Source organism: Phlebotomus argentipes, unplaced genomic scaffold (genome assembly GCF_947086385.1).
Source record: "Phlebotomus argentipes unplaced genomic scaffold, Phlebotomus argentipes genome assembly contig_5, whole genome shotgun sequence".
In the NCBI taxonomy this organism is placed as follows: Eukaryota; Metazoa; Arthropoda; class Insecta; order Diptera; family Psychodidae; genus Phlebotomus; species Phlebotomus argentipes.
In genome coordinates this window covers 10,215,717-10,231,469 of record NW_026776165.1, presented here as the reverse complement: position 1 = coordinate 10,231,469, position 15,753 = coordinate 10,215,717, and the positions used below count along the sequence as shown (strand labels likewise).

At 42.7% G+C, this 15,753-nt stretch overlaps 1 protein-coding gene across 1 annotated transcript in view; it reads right to left on the bottom strand.

Annotated features, from left to right (window-relative positions):
- The window catches only part of LOC132265547 (knirps-related protein), a 28,030-nt gene extending 13,203 nt beyond the window's left edge, over nt 1–14,827 (bottom strand). The window contains exon 1 of the mRNA XM_059766254.1: nt 14,244–14,827. The gene's annotated coding sequence lies outside the window, so the exon portion shown is untranslated. The remainder of the gene's footprint in view (nt 1–14,243) is intronic.
- Nucleotides 14,828–15,753: the final 926 nt, after the last annotated feature.

The window sequence follows — 15,753 nt, the reverse complement described above, 5'->3', positions numbered from 1 at the left end:
GTACAGCAATTGGACTTTAATTACACTTTCCCGCGATCTCAAGCACTGGAGCTTATAAGCTTTTTTCTCCATGCCATAAGTTCAAGGCTTTTGCATCTCGGCACACAAATTGAGTCACTTCAACTCCCCACCCGACAATTTACTCTCATTTGCCATCTATTATTCTCACATTTTCATATTTGTGTGTCTCTCCGAAGATACGCTTTTTCTCCAGGCCTGACAACATCATCCTTGGCGTGTGGGAAAAAAGTGATATGAAAAAATTACCAACAGTATCAAGTTGGGAATCGTGGAAAAGCCATTGGGTGAGACGGAAATTGATGGAATCGGACTTAATGTGTATTTAATTATTGATATTTGCCTGTGCCACTCAAGTCTCTATCGTTTTCTCGCGATTGTTTGCCGGAGTGAGAGATAAGTTTATTCATATTCACGATCACTTGTGGCGTTACTGTGAATTTCTGGTGCACATTTCTGAGAATGTGGCGAACCTGGGACACCCAAGACACTGGAGGAGGATGCCGATAAATGAGTGTCTGCTGTGACATGATGGCGAGAGATGGTGGAGAAGAAGAGCCCGCGAGATCTGAAATTCTGATAAATTCGCCCGAGGCGATTCTATGAGCGAGAATTGATTTGATGCAATTAACAATAAAATGTTTGGCGTATGGAATCTCCCGTCAGAAGGCGGGGGGGAAGAGAAAAAAGTGTCTTTGAGAATTAATTCTGGTTATTATTGTGAATTAAATTTGAAAAATTACCAAAGAGCTTTTAGCCATTTTATGTGTGGCGTTAAGGAGAATTAGAATTATCGAAACTGATTTAACCGAAATTACATAAAATTAATTTAACCTTCAGCTCTCTTATGTGGTTCGAAATGTGAAATAAATTACATTACACACACACACGGCGCGCTCTTTTTTCTACACCAACAATACCTTCCACTTGCGACTCATCGCCTTTCTGGCCACTCTCGGCGAGTCAATCCGATTTTACTAATTCACATTTTGTTATATGAATATGAGAATCCGCCACATTGTGATTTCATGGACGGTGGAACAAGTGAAGTCGGATTTTTTCTCCGGACGCTTTTCGAGGGGCTGCCCATTATCTGGCGATTCCCCGTGAGAGCCGCGATGAACAGCACCCAAATTGGTCAGCGGTAATTTCAATTTGCTGTGCGCTGCCTCTTTTTCACTAATTCCCCAAGAGCTGTCTTGTTCTTTAATTTTTTTCCAACCTCTTATTCTATAACGCCATTCCAGCCGAAAAAGTGCGCAAGGGGAAAAAACTCTGGCTGCTTCACAACACTGAATTGAGATGACGGTGGAAATTGTTGGCAAACAGTGGACAAACGCACCCGTCAAGGGGCAGATATTGCTGATTCAGAGTCAAAATCGCCCAAAAAAATTTCATAAATAGACAATTTCTAAGTCCAAATCAAGATTTTTGAGGTTATGTTTGATCTTCATTCAAATATTCCGAACAGTAAAAGTATTTATTTGCATGCAAATGCAAAATTTCGCCAATGAATAACGATTTCTTGGATTTGAGCAGAAGAATTGATGTGCTAGAATGCTAATTATGCACTGAATTTGTTCTTAATTCGTTACATAACCTAGAAAATGATTATTTCTACGTACAAATCGAATGCAATCTAAAGAATTGGGATGATTTGGCAGTAAAAGAAGCACTCAGGGAAGGAATATAGTGAGTTTTTTATAACACTTTTACTTCCCAAGACTTCTGCTAAATTGTACACCAGTTTTAGCTATATTATCTCCCCCTTAGAATACTTTATTTTCAAAATCACATTGAAATTTGACACAAAGAAGTCAAAAACTGCAGAAAATGCGTGTAACAATATCGCAAAAAGCCGGAAATCACGTGTGGTGTACAGTTTTCGGCCATTCTATCTCCCCCTTGGAAAAATATATTCAATTAAACGCACATAAATCGTTCGGTGTTTTCGTTTTTCGTGGAAGCACAATTTTTCCTCCGCCGCGCCGCGGAACCCTTTTCACTCTCCAATCTTGGAAAGTCGTGCAGCCACTTTGACCATTATCACCATCGAGAGAGCCGGCGAAGATTTACCGGAGAAACAGTTGTTCTGTGGAAGCGCATTAAATCAATTAAATTCCGATAAAAGCCACGCTATTCACCAATATACACTCTATTATTATTTATGTTGCCTCCGTGATTTATTTTTCAGGCCTTTTTTCACCGCTTCTTCCACAGCTGAGGGAAATTTTGCTACCGCGTCGCTCTTCTTTTTCGGGTGAAATCACACACCCAGCGAGTGTTGTTGGGTTTGGAAAATGCGTTAGCGCATTTCCCCATAAGTTCAACAAAGTGCTAATTTCCGATCATGCTGCGGAAACAACAAGTGATCCTCTTGACATTGAACTTCATACCATTCGCAACTCCACGTCTTGCCAGTGAGAGTTTCTCTGTGTACAGAAATTAACCATATATGATGTAAATATTTGCAAGTTTGTAAGTGATTCCCTTCCATTTTCGCCACGATATGACTTGGCTTGCATTGCGCGGTGAGGGAGAAACGCGAGAAGAGCGATGGGCATGCAAGAAGTGGAAGAGCAAAAGCAAACGACGGATTGAATTATCAGAAATTCACCATCAAGCTCAGAAGCATAAAACATGAGACGATAACAAATTGGTCAAGTGATTTGTGTATGGCTTGATTGTTGGGGATTGGGAATGAGAGGGAGAAAATGTTCTCGAAGATGTCATCAATAATTTCTAAGAAGCAACAACCGCAACATCAAATTCCGCGGAAAGCAGCGCGACTCCTCGTCAATTTCACCGCGAAAATTTCCCACAATCTGTGTGTGTGTGTGTTGGGGGGAGTGTTTTGAGAAATTGCCCATCAACCTCTTCACCCCCATTTCTCGGCTGCGCGCGCGGTGGGTGAAAAATACACGGTCAAACAATAAAGTATGATCGGGCAGACTGCGCAGCATAAGGTAACAGATACCAGAAGCAACATCGTCTCCGATGGCCAATACAAGAGCAAGGATTGTAAGTTGCAATTGTGGCGTGTACATTGTAAATTATTCTCTTCATTCCGGCCATAAAAGAGTGTCTCTCTGACTTTCTACACGCCACAGATTCCTCCCAGAGCGCACAAGAGGAGTCTATTGACATTCAATGTGACCGTACAAAAGTCAAATAAATTTGAACTCTGAACGAGATTTTACATAGTGAGGCACATGAGCTGCAGAGACTCTATTTGACTTTTAATATGTGCGCACTGGGAGTGGTACATGACTCAAAATCTGCCACTGATGGCTCTCTTGGTCAAATCACCATCGACTATTTGTCTCCCTGACGCGCTGCTGATCTTTATGCGCCTTCGCGGCAATTTTTCTCCGCGCGCGCGTTGTCTTTTTCCCATGGAAATCCGATGGAGCGCTTTTGGGGAGATCGCGGATTGTGGCGGAGGTCCAGATTTCGGGGTCAAGAGTGCGCGGGCTCGCGATGGGAGAAAAATACGCACACAGAGAGAGCCAAGAATGACTTTTGAGACTCACTGATTGATTGTCTCTCCTTGACAACACGCACAGACCGCGAGGAATCGGGAGGGAATGAAGACGATGTTGGCGAGAACACTGGGAAAATGGACTTGGCTTTCGTCGCGGTGCGATGGTGAAATGAAGGATTTTTGCATAATCTCGAGCCGCGTATCGCTGAAGAAGCTCTCTATTTAGGTTTAGCCAGCATAATGGGCAAGAGCTGCAGTCGACGGCACCGGAGAGAGAGTCTCTTCTGTGTGGCTCTGGCTATTTATCCACTTTTGCCTGACAATAAAGTAACGACACACAGTGAGACAAGTGGTATTTGATGATAGGTGAAATTTATTGATAGCTCGCCGATTTATCGTTTATAAATGGTAAACTCATTCCTTTTCTGGGATGTCACACATCTCCCTCCTTGGCCGTTACGCCTCGAGAGGATAGACCAACATTTCATGGCGCGACAGAGGAGCGCGCGCGTCTCGCGGGCGGCAGTAAAGCACGGCGCAAGCACACTTTCAGAAACTTAATTGCTACTATGCACCCTATAATCGTTTCTACCATTAGCAACACCTCTTTCGGTCGGACGCAACGCCCTGCGGGACTCTATTTTGCTTATGTCAAAATACCGAGTCCATTTTTCCCACAAAGTGTTGATTAATCACACTTTCAGCCACCTCGTCAAGACGGCCAAAGACGTTGGGTGTTGACAAGAGGCAGCGAAGAGACTCGTGAAATTTTCGAACACAGTCCGAAAGTTATTTTCAAGTGTTTCTTGTAATGTAAAATACTCTGCCAAAGGAGTTATGACACTTTTATCGATAGAATAAGCTTGAAATTTCTTTTTTATAAAACAATTTCAGGGGAAAGATAGGAAACGATCACGAATTGGCTCAGTATATTGGACTCTGATGCCTTAATAAAACACAAAAAACTTCCCTTAGTTGAAGGACCAATTTTTCTTAAGAATAAATTTGTCAAGTTTTGAGCAACTAAGGGAGTTTTTTGTGTTCTTTTAAGGTGTTAAAGCCTATTCTAGTGAGTCAATTCAAGCTCATCACTACTAATTAAATATGAAATATAACTAGGAAAATCTGTGCTCAAATCTTATTGGTCAATTCAAGTGAGTTCTGGTGATAAGTGACCAGAACTAGCCTAGAGATTTCAGAAATGTCTCGAAGAAGGCCATTAAGTGATTTCCAGGACGATTTAAGATTGGGAATTTTGGGCAGAGAAAATGGGAAAATGATTCTTGTGGAATATTTCACTGAATTTTTCACACGCGGCGTTTCCCTGTCGCCGTTGAGATTTATCTGTTTCTGTTCTGAGCACGTGGAAGGAGTTCCACGAGGGCAAGGATAGGAAACTGTAACCTCGTGGCATTCTCAGCCGTCCATGAGATTGCGTATAATTTATCAATTTCAGCACAAGTTTGATGAATCAATTTATTTAGCGCACTGCTTGGGTGCATCTCGAGACGCTCGAATCCCGCCAAGTCGCTATCTTCAAGTGGAAGAAAATTCCATGTTCCATCAAACAAATTGTGCAAATGATGAATCTTCTTCATCACTTGCCAGACCATTTGAATTCCTTCTCAACTTGCCGGAGTCGCTCGTTTTTTTTTTCTCTTTCTCCTTCTGCAAAACTGCAATCGCGCAGTTCAGAAATTCCGCCACTCATTTTGCCAAAGAGACGTCTCTATCTCGCGGGTTGCGATCGAGGAGTGAAGATTGCGGGGCGAAGAGGAGAGGCGAGTGGTGCCAAGCTCAATCACGTTTCACCGGCCGCCCCCTTTTCACAAATGATTGCTTTATTAATCATTTTACTCCAATTTATAATATTTCCGGGGCGCCCTCGATGTTGTGACTCTCGGCGAAGAGTCTCAACCTGCGCCCATAATTGCAATTTCACGAAGTGATGATGGCTCAATTAGAGGATGGACGGAGAGAGAGAGAATGCAGATTAATAGATTCTGCGATTCGAGGGGGCATCGCCAAAAGACTGTGGCCAGCAATCTCTCACCTGAGACACGATCATCGTGCTCTTGCACAATTTATTCTAATATTTTCTCACTCTGGCGCAGTACCAATTTTCCCTCCCTTCTTGATATACTTTTGCGTGCCCAGTCGATGATGAGCAATTTGTACAATTCACATCGCATCATCTTCAATGCTCTGGCTCAACACCTAAATCATGCCTCGTTGCATAACCACAAACACATATACTTTTCCAAGTCACTCGCAGAGAGTCCATGAGAAGTTTGCATCGCTCGCGAGATGGCCAGAAAAAAAGCCAGGAGAGTCGCGAGATTACATTTTTCCACAGTCCCAGCAAATGCCCCAATAAATTGTTTTCTTGCACGAAAGAGGGCAGCGAGGCAAAAAAAAACTGCCCATCCATCCATTCTAAGGTAAACAAATTGCTCTCTAAACGCAAATTCGTAATCATTTAATATAATAACATTCTCTATCATACTTCACAAAGAGCAACCTGCAAATTAAAATTACCCAATCATCATCATTATTTCCCATTTTTGCTATGGCGCAAAGGAGTTTTCAGACGCGATAATCTTGGCGGTGTAGAAAAAAAAATACATTGAGTGTATATCCAAACCCGTGAGTGATCGTTAATTGATTTCAAAATATTCACATCTCGTCCTCAATGGAAGACGGTCGTGGAGAGCAAATAGTATTGCATTGGAGCAAACGATGCCAAAGTGACTCTTCCTATCCAATTACACTACCAATGAAACTAACAATTTTTGATTCCAAAAGAGAATTGCGCGTGCTTTTTATTCTTCTGCAACAGAAGCGTATCCACCCTGAAAAAAGCGACATTTCACAAGTTATTATTTAATCCACGCGATGGTATTGAGAATTCGTCGCGCTTGATTTATCGCTACTGTTGCAGCAAGTGTGGAAGAAGAAATCTTGGCGAATGGCATCATCAGCAGGATTATGTGTGGAAACACTTTTAGTCTCCTGACGGACACGGGAAACTCGGCAATCAAGGGGCAGACATTGCGGTCAGAAGTGGTGTACACGCCAGTGGAAGTCTTGAGTCCAAATTGTCTTCAATCTTGAGAATTTTAATCAGTTTAAATCTGAGACTTGATCGTCTTTTTCTAGGTTATGCAAATTGATCACGTTTCTGATGTCAAGAAACAAACATAACCTTAAAAATATCCTTCCTTATAAACTCAATTTGCCGAAGAATTGAATGATTTAAGTCGCAGCGATCCGCCATTTGTGCTTTTCTAGCTGTCAAATGATCCGGGTTTAGCGCTCAACCAGCTCTTACCCTCCCGTGGATCATCAGTATGTCTGTAATCGCTCTAACAAGTGTCGAAGTGTTAAGGATCAGGCTTCATGCAAATTGTGGATGTGACAGGAAGCGGTGTACGGAGTATGGCCGCGCTGTCTGCTCCTTGAGTGCACTGATTGCCAGATAACGATCTGCGGAATTCCTCTTCACGTGATGGTGTGAAGTAGAATTTAGGAATTCATAATGATCAGCATGAGATCGTGGAAGATCCTCGCGAGATGGACTGCTCGTGCGATCGCGAGTGATCTCGGCTGATCCTCGAAGAGCTGCGAGATAGCGATCACGAGCAATGTGGGGAATTCGAAATGGTCGACGCGGTCACGATCACGAGGTGGGGCTCTTCTGATCTGAAAATCGTCTCGATCGAGCTAGTCGATCGCGCGGCGTGGGAACTAGATCATTAGAGCCCGACGAAAGGCTTGAGAAGAGGCACTGCGGCTGAGGTGATAGTGTTCTCTCGAGTCGTTTCTCTCGTGCGCTCTCTCACCATTTTTCTTGCGATATAGAACAGCGCGATCGAGTTATTATTATTGAATGCGGGCAACACTTGCGGGGGAGTTGGATGAGTGTGTGCGACTGAGACGCGCGATGAGAGACAGAGAGAGAAATTCTTGTGTGCGGGATTGGAAGAAAGCGCGCAATGGAGGAAGAGGATCAAGATTGATCGTACAATTTTGCGCGCACTTCGCACTGAATCGAATCTCAAGACTGCGCGCGATATTCACTCTGAAGATCATCGCGGTTCTCAAATGCTGGGCAGATGGAATGTGGAGGCGTAGATGGTGAAGTACAAATCTCTTGATAGTTTTCTCTTAAGCCTTCATATTCGATTTTTTTCGACTCTGCAAGTGATTTCTTTGCGTTTCTCACTCCCATTTCACCCCTCTGCAGTGGCCATACTTCTTCCTGATCGTCCTGCACATGAAATGGACTCGCGAAGGCAGTGATTTTCTGGGACGGCGAGTGGATCATCTTGTGTGATCTCCACCTCTTTCGGCAGGGCTTTTCGGGGATTGTTAATATGCAAAACGAGACACGATCGTGTCGCGGGAATATCGTGCTCATCAATGGGATTAAAATCACCATTCCGCCGCCTCTTCTTGCGCCAACTTCTTCAGCTGGATGTTGAGCACCAGTAGCTGAGTTTGTTTTTTCCACCTGTCTTCACTCCACCGCCAGATTAATTAGTAATTCTCTCTAAGTAGCTTGACATCAAAATTTTCTGTCGCTACAGACTTTCAAGGCGATTCGTCGATTTATGAGGTGAATTTTTGGGTGTTTCGCCAGGCGACTTTGTCGTATTTTGCATGCTCAGCTGCTGAGATTACAATTGTTGAATTGATTCGCGATATTTTAACTGTCTAATTCAAGGAATAATCAGCAATGGAAATGGGACGAATTTCGAAAAATTCCCCATCAATTTAGGTGTGGTGAGAATAAGTTGTATTTTGAAATCAATCAATGGCTATTCTTAAAATTCAAAAGCTCCTTTTGACTGTCGGTGAGGAAGATCAGCTTTCTCACTGCTAACCTTGGGAGTTTGCCGCTTCCTGCAGAACATCTTCACGACTTTTCTTCTCAGTGTCGCCGCGTGCGCCTTTGTTTGGTAGCCGTTTGTGTGCCAGGAGTCGCTGTGCACCTGGGAAAAGGTCTGTCAAGTGAGCACACCATATCGATTGAGGTGAACGCGTGTGCGAGACATTCAATCACGTTTCTTCTCAAGAGAGTTCACTTTTTTTTTCGTGCGAGAGAAAGAGAGATGCCTTTTTGCTCCAAGTGCACATGAACAATTGGAACCTTCCTGGTGGCGACAATGAGAGGAGTCAATGCAAAGTGTTAGATGCACAGCAACATTGGAATATTTATCTGTCTATTAATCCACATAAATATTCAGCAAGTGCCTCTAGTTGTGCCACAACTCTTGAGCATTCCAGGTGGAAAAATGGGGTATTTTGTATTTGAGGCACGACGTCAAATGTGTAACGAGTTCTTGCACAGAACTCGCGCGAGGGAGAAAAAAGCCGTGAAAATTGTGTAAGGCATTTTTTCTCACATCTAAATGTGTGAGCTTTTTTCCTCCGTGTCTCTCTGGCCGATGGTAATTTGGAGTGTATTTTTCGCGGTGAATTGATAGGCGCACCGCACTTTTGGCTGATTTGAAACCATTTGGTCAGTGAATGTCAATTGAGTGACAATTTGGTAAGATTTGCTTGCTGATGGCGAGAAAAAAAAAAACAGCGGCTCAACACTTTTTCCCACACATCACGAGAGAGAGAAGATGAAGGTGTTCCTTTTTTCTTTGGTGTGCAAGCCAAGAAATCCTCGACTCATTGAGGAATTTCTGGGCCACATCAATTATTTTGACTGTTTGCGCCTCAATAGACGCAAAATTGTACAATTTGCTGAGGCTGCAAAAGAAATTTCATACAATAGCACCAAACAGTCAATAATTACACAGCAATAACACAGCATTTCACATGTTTTTCTGCATGCTCCTCTTGCTCGTCTCTCGATCTCAATATTTGCCTGCACTTGTGCGGCCTTTTTTGCGTCCAATCACTGTGCCAGCGGATTGTGAGATGAAGTTTGCGCGATAGTTTTCTCACCCATCAGTGACCAGCACTGGTCAAAAAGAGCGCGCGCGCACTGGAGATGATTTGAAAAGGAACTGTGAGTGTTTTTCATGGGATTTCACATGATGGGAAAGAGCGCTGTGGTGAAATATTTTAAATGAATTGCGCACTGGTGTCAATACATCATCTGTGATTTGATACAAAATACCCTGTATTTTTCCAGTCTCAAAACCATGTGAGAAATGTTCCCCTGGGAAATTGTGGGCAATCCAATTGACTGTTAGCACCTTTTTCAGGTGGATTTATGGCTGTGGCAATTTTGACGCTCCATCCTGGCCACTTTGGATCAATCTTCTCGCCTTGCTTCAGTTTTATTGACGACGCATGGTTTTTTTGTCCGGGACAACGCGATGATTCCATTGAAATGATCGGCGATGTGTTAATTAAGTGTGGAAGTTTTTAACCAACTATTGATGGCTTCTCAAGTTGAAAAATATCTCACTGTGCAAATTGATCTTTAATTCAAATGACCTCATTGCTTATTTGCTGGTCAAAGTTGCACTGCACCGCCGAAAATCCATCTTTTGTCTTCGCGGTCTTCTTGGACGCAATATTGCAAATCAATTTGCATAATCATATTCTGAAGCATTTGATTTTTTGGTTCAATTAACACCTCGATGTAAATCAGTCTTTAAGAGACTTTGAGAAGCTCCCGAAAGTGTAATTCTCGGGCTTTTATCGCTGGGTGTGAAAGACAATAAAGTTTAATGCTGAAAAATCTTCCGCTGCCATGGGATTTTCATCCGCGGCGGAAGAGTCAATTGGGTGAGTCGCGAGATGAAATTTTCGCACCATAAAATTTTTCGACTCACTGGCAAATAAATAAGATCCATTGAGTATATCTTCTCTACAATTCTGTTCTGAAAAAAGCGCTCTGTCGGTGCATACCAATTAGTTACATGTATAAAAATTTTAATGAGTGTAATAAATCCCGTCGCCAAGAGGATGGCGCGGCAGAAGAAGGTGTAATTGTATTTAATAAGGGGTGTTTGTGTGTGAAGACGATTAGTTCAATGATTATGGAGTTTTTAGATTAATTAAAATAATATTTGGGGAATCTCTTGGCGGCGAATAGAACACTTCTTCCTCCGTGTCTTCCATTCATCCATCAATGGGTCTAATTTACAGCATTTGTTCACGCCAGGAAGTTGAGAGATTTCCAGCATCTCTTTTTGCCCTTCCACACACATCCAGCATCCCAATGACTCTGAGCACATCTTTTCTGAGATTTCTTTTTAAATGCCCCATTCCGGAGTGTGAAAAAAGTGCCGCGCTCTTGCGTTGAGGAGAGTGATGAGGATGTAAAAAAGCCACCATCCAAATTACCATGCTAATTTAATTTGACTGGTGACCAAACCCAGAAGATCCAATTCTCAATTGCTCTCTCATCGCCGCGCGCCTTTCTTCCTTTTGGCGACTGTGAGACACACACAATCATCTCAATTGTCTCCCATTTTCTCTCCCACAGCAAATAACATTTTCCACGCTCATGACTCGGCCGTTTTTCCCATCCACACTGATGATAAATACATAAAACATCACAGCGCGGTCGCCAGGTGAGTTTCCATTGCGCGCCGCGCGGAAAATGTGCGACATTTTCACGTGACATGAGAGCGTTCATTGGCTGAGCCGATAATAAAAAGTGATCTAATGGAAAAACGTGAATTTCAACACAACCTCTTGAGACAATTTCCATTCAAACACGAACAACTCGCCTTTTTTCTCTCCACCCAGAGATGGAAAAACATCTCAGAAATTGATTGGGAGGCGGATAACTCATGGAAATAATTACAGATTAACTTGTGTTTCTCTCAAAATCACATCTATTTGATAAATTTTCTGAAAAATCGTGTCATTTTTGCACAAATTTACTCTATTTTCAATGCGAAGACAAACTTAAATCTCGTTCAACATGCATAATTCTCTCTGGTGAGCCAAAAACACCACTGAATTTTCACGGTTCAGCGGATTGTCCAACAATTGCGGTTGCGGCGCCATCGGAGCCTCGGGGAAAAAAAAGGCAAGGATGACCGCGAGAAGTTCATGCGGAGGACCCAGAAGAGTGGCGCAAAGTCGCGAGAAAAATCAATTCAATCCGCGCCACACCAACTAAGTAATGACTTTCACGTAGCAGCGCCGATATCTTGCATCATTTCAATTTGTATTTTTGGAATTGCTCATGTCCAATTGTGTTATGCCGTTTGGATGTTGCAGGTTGCCACGAGTTCTCTTTCACATTCACTCCCAATTGCTTTGGGGAGATTCACTTGGCGGCAAAGTGGAAAGAATTCAACCGTCTAATCATGATTGCGTGCGATTAATTGTTTCTTTTGTGCGCCTCTCTTTTTTCAGCTCTTCAGCATCGTGTGTCTCTCTCAATTTGCATCCTGAATTGACCATTTACATTCACGATGACGATTTTCCAGGGAAGAGGAAGGAAAGTGTATTTGGAAGTCGCCGAATGTGCGCCTCGAAACCTTGAGCTGAGATGCTGATAATCTCAACAGACGTGATTAATTTCCGAAGTAGCCAAATTCCCCCCAAAAAGAGACTCTAATTAGTGAGCAAAATTGACATGAGTCAGAAGTGTTTCATATTTGGGAAACTCGCCATAATTCAGTGCTAATAAATACGCCACTTGGACATTGAATTCCGCACAATATGAGTGAATAGGACAGCGAAAAGTGTGATAAGGTTCACTGCATTGCATCACATTTGGCCACAAATGCGGCGAGATAATGTACAATTGACCAGAAATTCACAAGACCTCCAAGAGGCTGAACAAAAAGCAATTCACTGAGTAATTACCATTAAACGAGGCACATGAAAAAAATACCTGCGTGCATTGCACTGTTGACTTCTTTTTCGCCTCTTTCTGCCTCTTTAATTCAACCCCGCACAGAGGAGAAAAAGCACTTTTAATTGTTACTCCTTGTGGCAATAAATTAATGCACTTGTGCATTGTGTCGCTCTAGAGTTCTTTTGTCAAAGCGAACGCACATTTCTGGCGAGTTCTTAGTCTCGCGCATGATCTAAGGACACTACACTTGAATTTATGAATAGAATTGCTATTATTCATAACTCTTAAGTAGCTGATCTCTCAGAGATTGTCTCTTGGTGGCGCGAGGGCACTTAGTGGAGGAAATTGCAGTGTGGCGCGGTCGGAAGAGATGGTGTTGGCATGATAATGCCAACATATGCCGAAGGATTGCGGACTCTAGGATGGACGAGACAGTGATTGAAGAGGTGTTTCTGGAGCGCATATTGCTTCAGAGGAAATTTCTCGGAAATTTTCCCACGAATCAATTATGGGCAACTTCTGGATCAATGCATGTCTCTCTCGCGGTTGGCTCAATAGCCATCCAATCCTCAATAGAGTGTCAATTGTACGACTTTTCTGCGGATGGGTATTTATTAGTCAGTCAAAAGGTATTGCAAGAAGCTCTTGGTGAGATCTCACGTCTCTCCGGGAGGCGATTTATCTCCACACAGACTTCTCACAAACTTCTGTGCATACAATTCCCCTGAGTGCATTGGAAGATTATTGGGTGTGAATCTTCTTTGTGGCGCGCATGATTGCAAAGTGAAATTCTATATAGCGACGAGAGGCTTCAATCTGTGGCGCTTGGGATGCAAAGTGTCCCAACTGGCAATTTCTCACTATATGGCAAACGGCAGACCCATTTGAGCATCACGAATTGCTGGGGCTCCACATTGCGAGAGAGGATAAAGGATGATTTATCAGAATCAATTCACATGAGACTATTTATAGCATTGTTCAACATTGCGGCTATTTTGAGTGTGACTTTCAATCACTTCTGCCTCGTCATATTTGAGTAATTAAAATCAATTTTAATTGCATAGCACGACGCGCAGCATTTCATTGCGAATAACAAAGATGTAATTGAATTTGGAGGAGCGACGGAAGCTTTACATGCCATTCTTGAAGTCCTTCCCGAATCTCCCAAAAGGTGGGTCACAGTTGAGGAATGTCTGTCTTGGTCTCCAAAGTGTGCTCTTCTAAGCAAAGAATCGCGTCTCATGCGCGCACACGTAATTTATTCAATGGCTTTGGCAAGTGGCACTTCTGTGATGGTGTATTTTTGTGGGTTCTCTCGCTTGAGCAGCGCGACTCTTCCAATTATTTGTGTAAATTCACTGTCTGCCACTCCAGAATGTTGGTTCTTTTGGGTGATTTATTGGTAAATAAAGTACTCAATTCAGGGTCTCATTCTTCACGGTCCATCTCTCTCCTTTGAGGCCTCGCACATATTTTCATATACAGTGCCGCGCGCGCATATGGGAAAATGTCGATTTACTCGAAAAGCCACTAAAATCACCTTCTTGATCACTTTCACATCAATTCTGCAGCATCTTCTTCTTTCACTTTAATCTGATAATTTGTGTAAAGTTGCCATTTAACAGTCCCTCTCTTCTCTCTGCATGTAAATTTCACTCTAATGAAACTTCAAAGTTGAGCATGGCGAAGTGGGGATGCGCGCACAGGTATAAAGAATTCATGCTTAATTAGTCCAATAATTGAATAGTCAATTTGCATGGCTTGCCCAAGTGATTATACTGCAAAATGCAATTACATAATTGCCAAAGTTGTCTTTTCGGCTCTGAATATTAAATATTGTGTGCGATTTGCTGGGTAAACGGGTTCGTCGCTTAATTAGCAGGTTGAAGTCTTTTGTCTCTGGGCGGAATTTTTCCGCTCAATATTCACAGGGTGGAAATTGATGCGACTTACCTTGAATAAGTCCTCAATTTTGATGCCGTCACACAATTATCTGCCAAGGGATGGACACAAAATATCAATGAGAAGTCACTCGCGAACGTGATTTCAATAGTTAAAGCACCATCATTCGCGATTGCCTTGCGTATTTCAGTCCACTATCCATTATCACATGAGATTTGGCGGAATGTGTCTCACTGTGTCTGCGATTTCTGTGGAATTTGATCAACTTTCTGGCACCTTCAGGCTCTAATTGGACGGTTGAAGTGTAGTGAGATTAGGAGTGGATCCATTTGGCACTCGGATCGCGGCCTGAGCATCTGTCCCAACACGATAATCACAGAGTCACTCGTGAATTGATTCACACTGTCAATTTTCGGGCAGTCAATCTGGGGCCATCCGGTGATCTAATTGCAGGTGAATTGGTAAAATTGGATTGCTGTGGAGTTCAATTAGAGCTCAACTGCTAAATCCACAGTGGTGAGGAATCGGATTGTGACTCATTAATTAAGCGTCTCAATTGATCACTTTGATTGTTATCACTTTGTTTGGAAAAACAACAACAACAGGCGATCCTCAGTGAAGACACTCTGTCCTTTGGCGGATTGCGAGTCAATTTTGGGGGGTGAATCACTGGGGAGAAAACACACCCTTCGCGCGATCCACGATCACAGCGAGAAGCAAAACAACCGCGATCAGTGATCGAGAGCGCGCAGCAAAAAGTCAAGTGATCGTGAGCACGAACGAGAGCGAACTGAGTGGCAGAGTCAACATTGGTGTGCTGTGTAGTGCCGAAGAGCGACGGTTCGGCTTGGGACTTCTTGCAAAACTGGTCGTGCCCGAGTCACTTGGGTGAGATCACATAGGTAGGGGAAATTGTAGCACCAATCCGTTGGTATTACACCTGTAAAAGGCGGAGTTGAGCGGATGTGAACTATTAGAAATCGGGAGGTCTCAAGATCCCACCAGCAGACAACTGTTCCAGGTGTGTGTATGCTTTTTTTCTCTCTTCTGCCTCACGCTTTGATTCGATTCCGGAGCTCGGATCGCATTTCTGACGTGCTTCGCGCTTGGCGCTCTTGTTTACTTTTCAGAACATCTCATCACGTTTTCAAGGGTTGGACGGCTTTTCTGGGGGAAATTCCTCAACTGCGCGGTAATTCTTTAACCTATTTGACAGCGAAGAGGTGAGCAAAATTCTCATTTAAGTGCTTAATTCGTAATAGAAAACCAAATTTTCATACCATGTATTTTTGGAAAACCTTAATTTTACCTGGATTATTTAGTGTTGTTTGTATTTTGTCCTTCTCGATATTTTAATAATAATTATTATACAGAAAAAGATTTATTTTATCAATTCGGAGTAAAATTAATGGGAAGTTTGTGCGATTTATGCTGGTTTTGTATTATCGATTTGCTTTCTCATTAATATATTTTACCAATTTACAACAGAAGGAGTAAATTTGAGTCAATAAAGGATGTTTGAGTTTCTCAAAAGTCCAGAAAAATGGGGCGAAGATTTCGA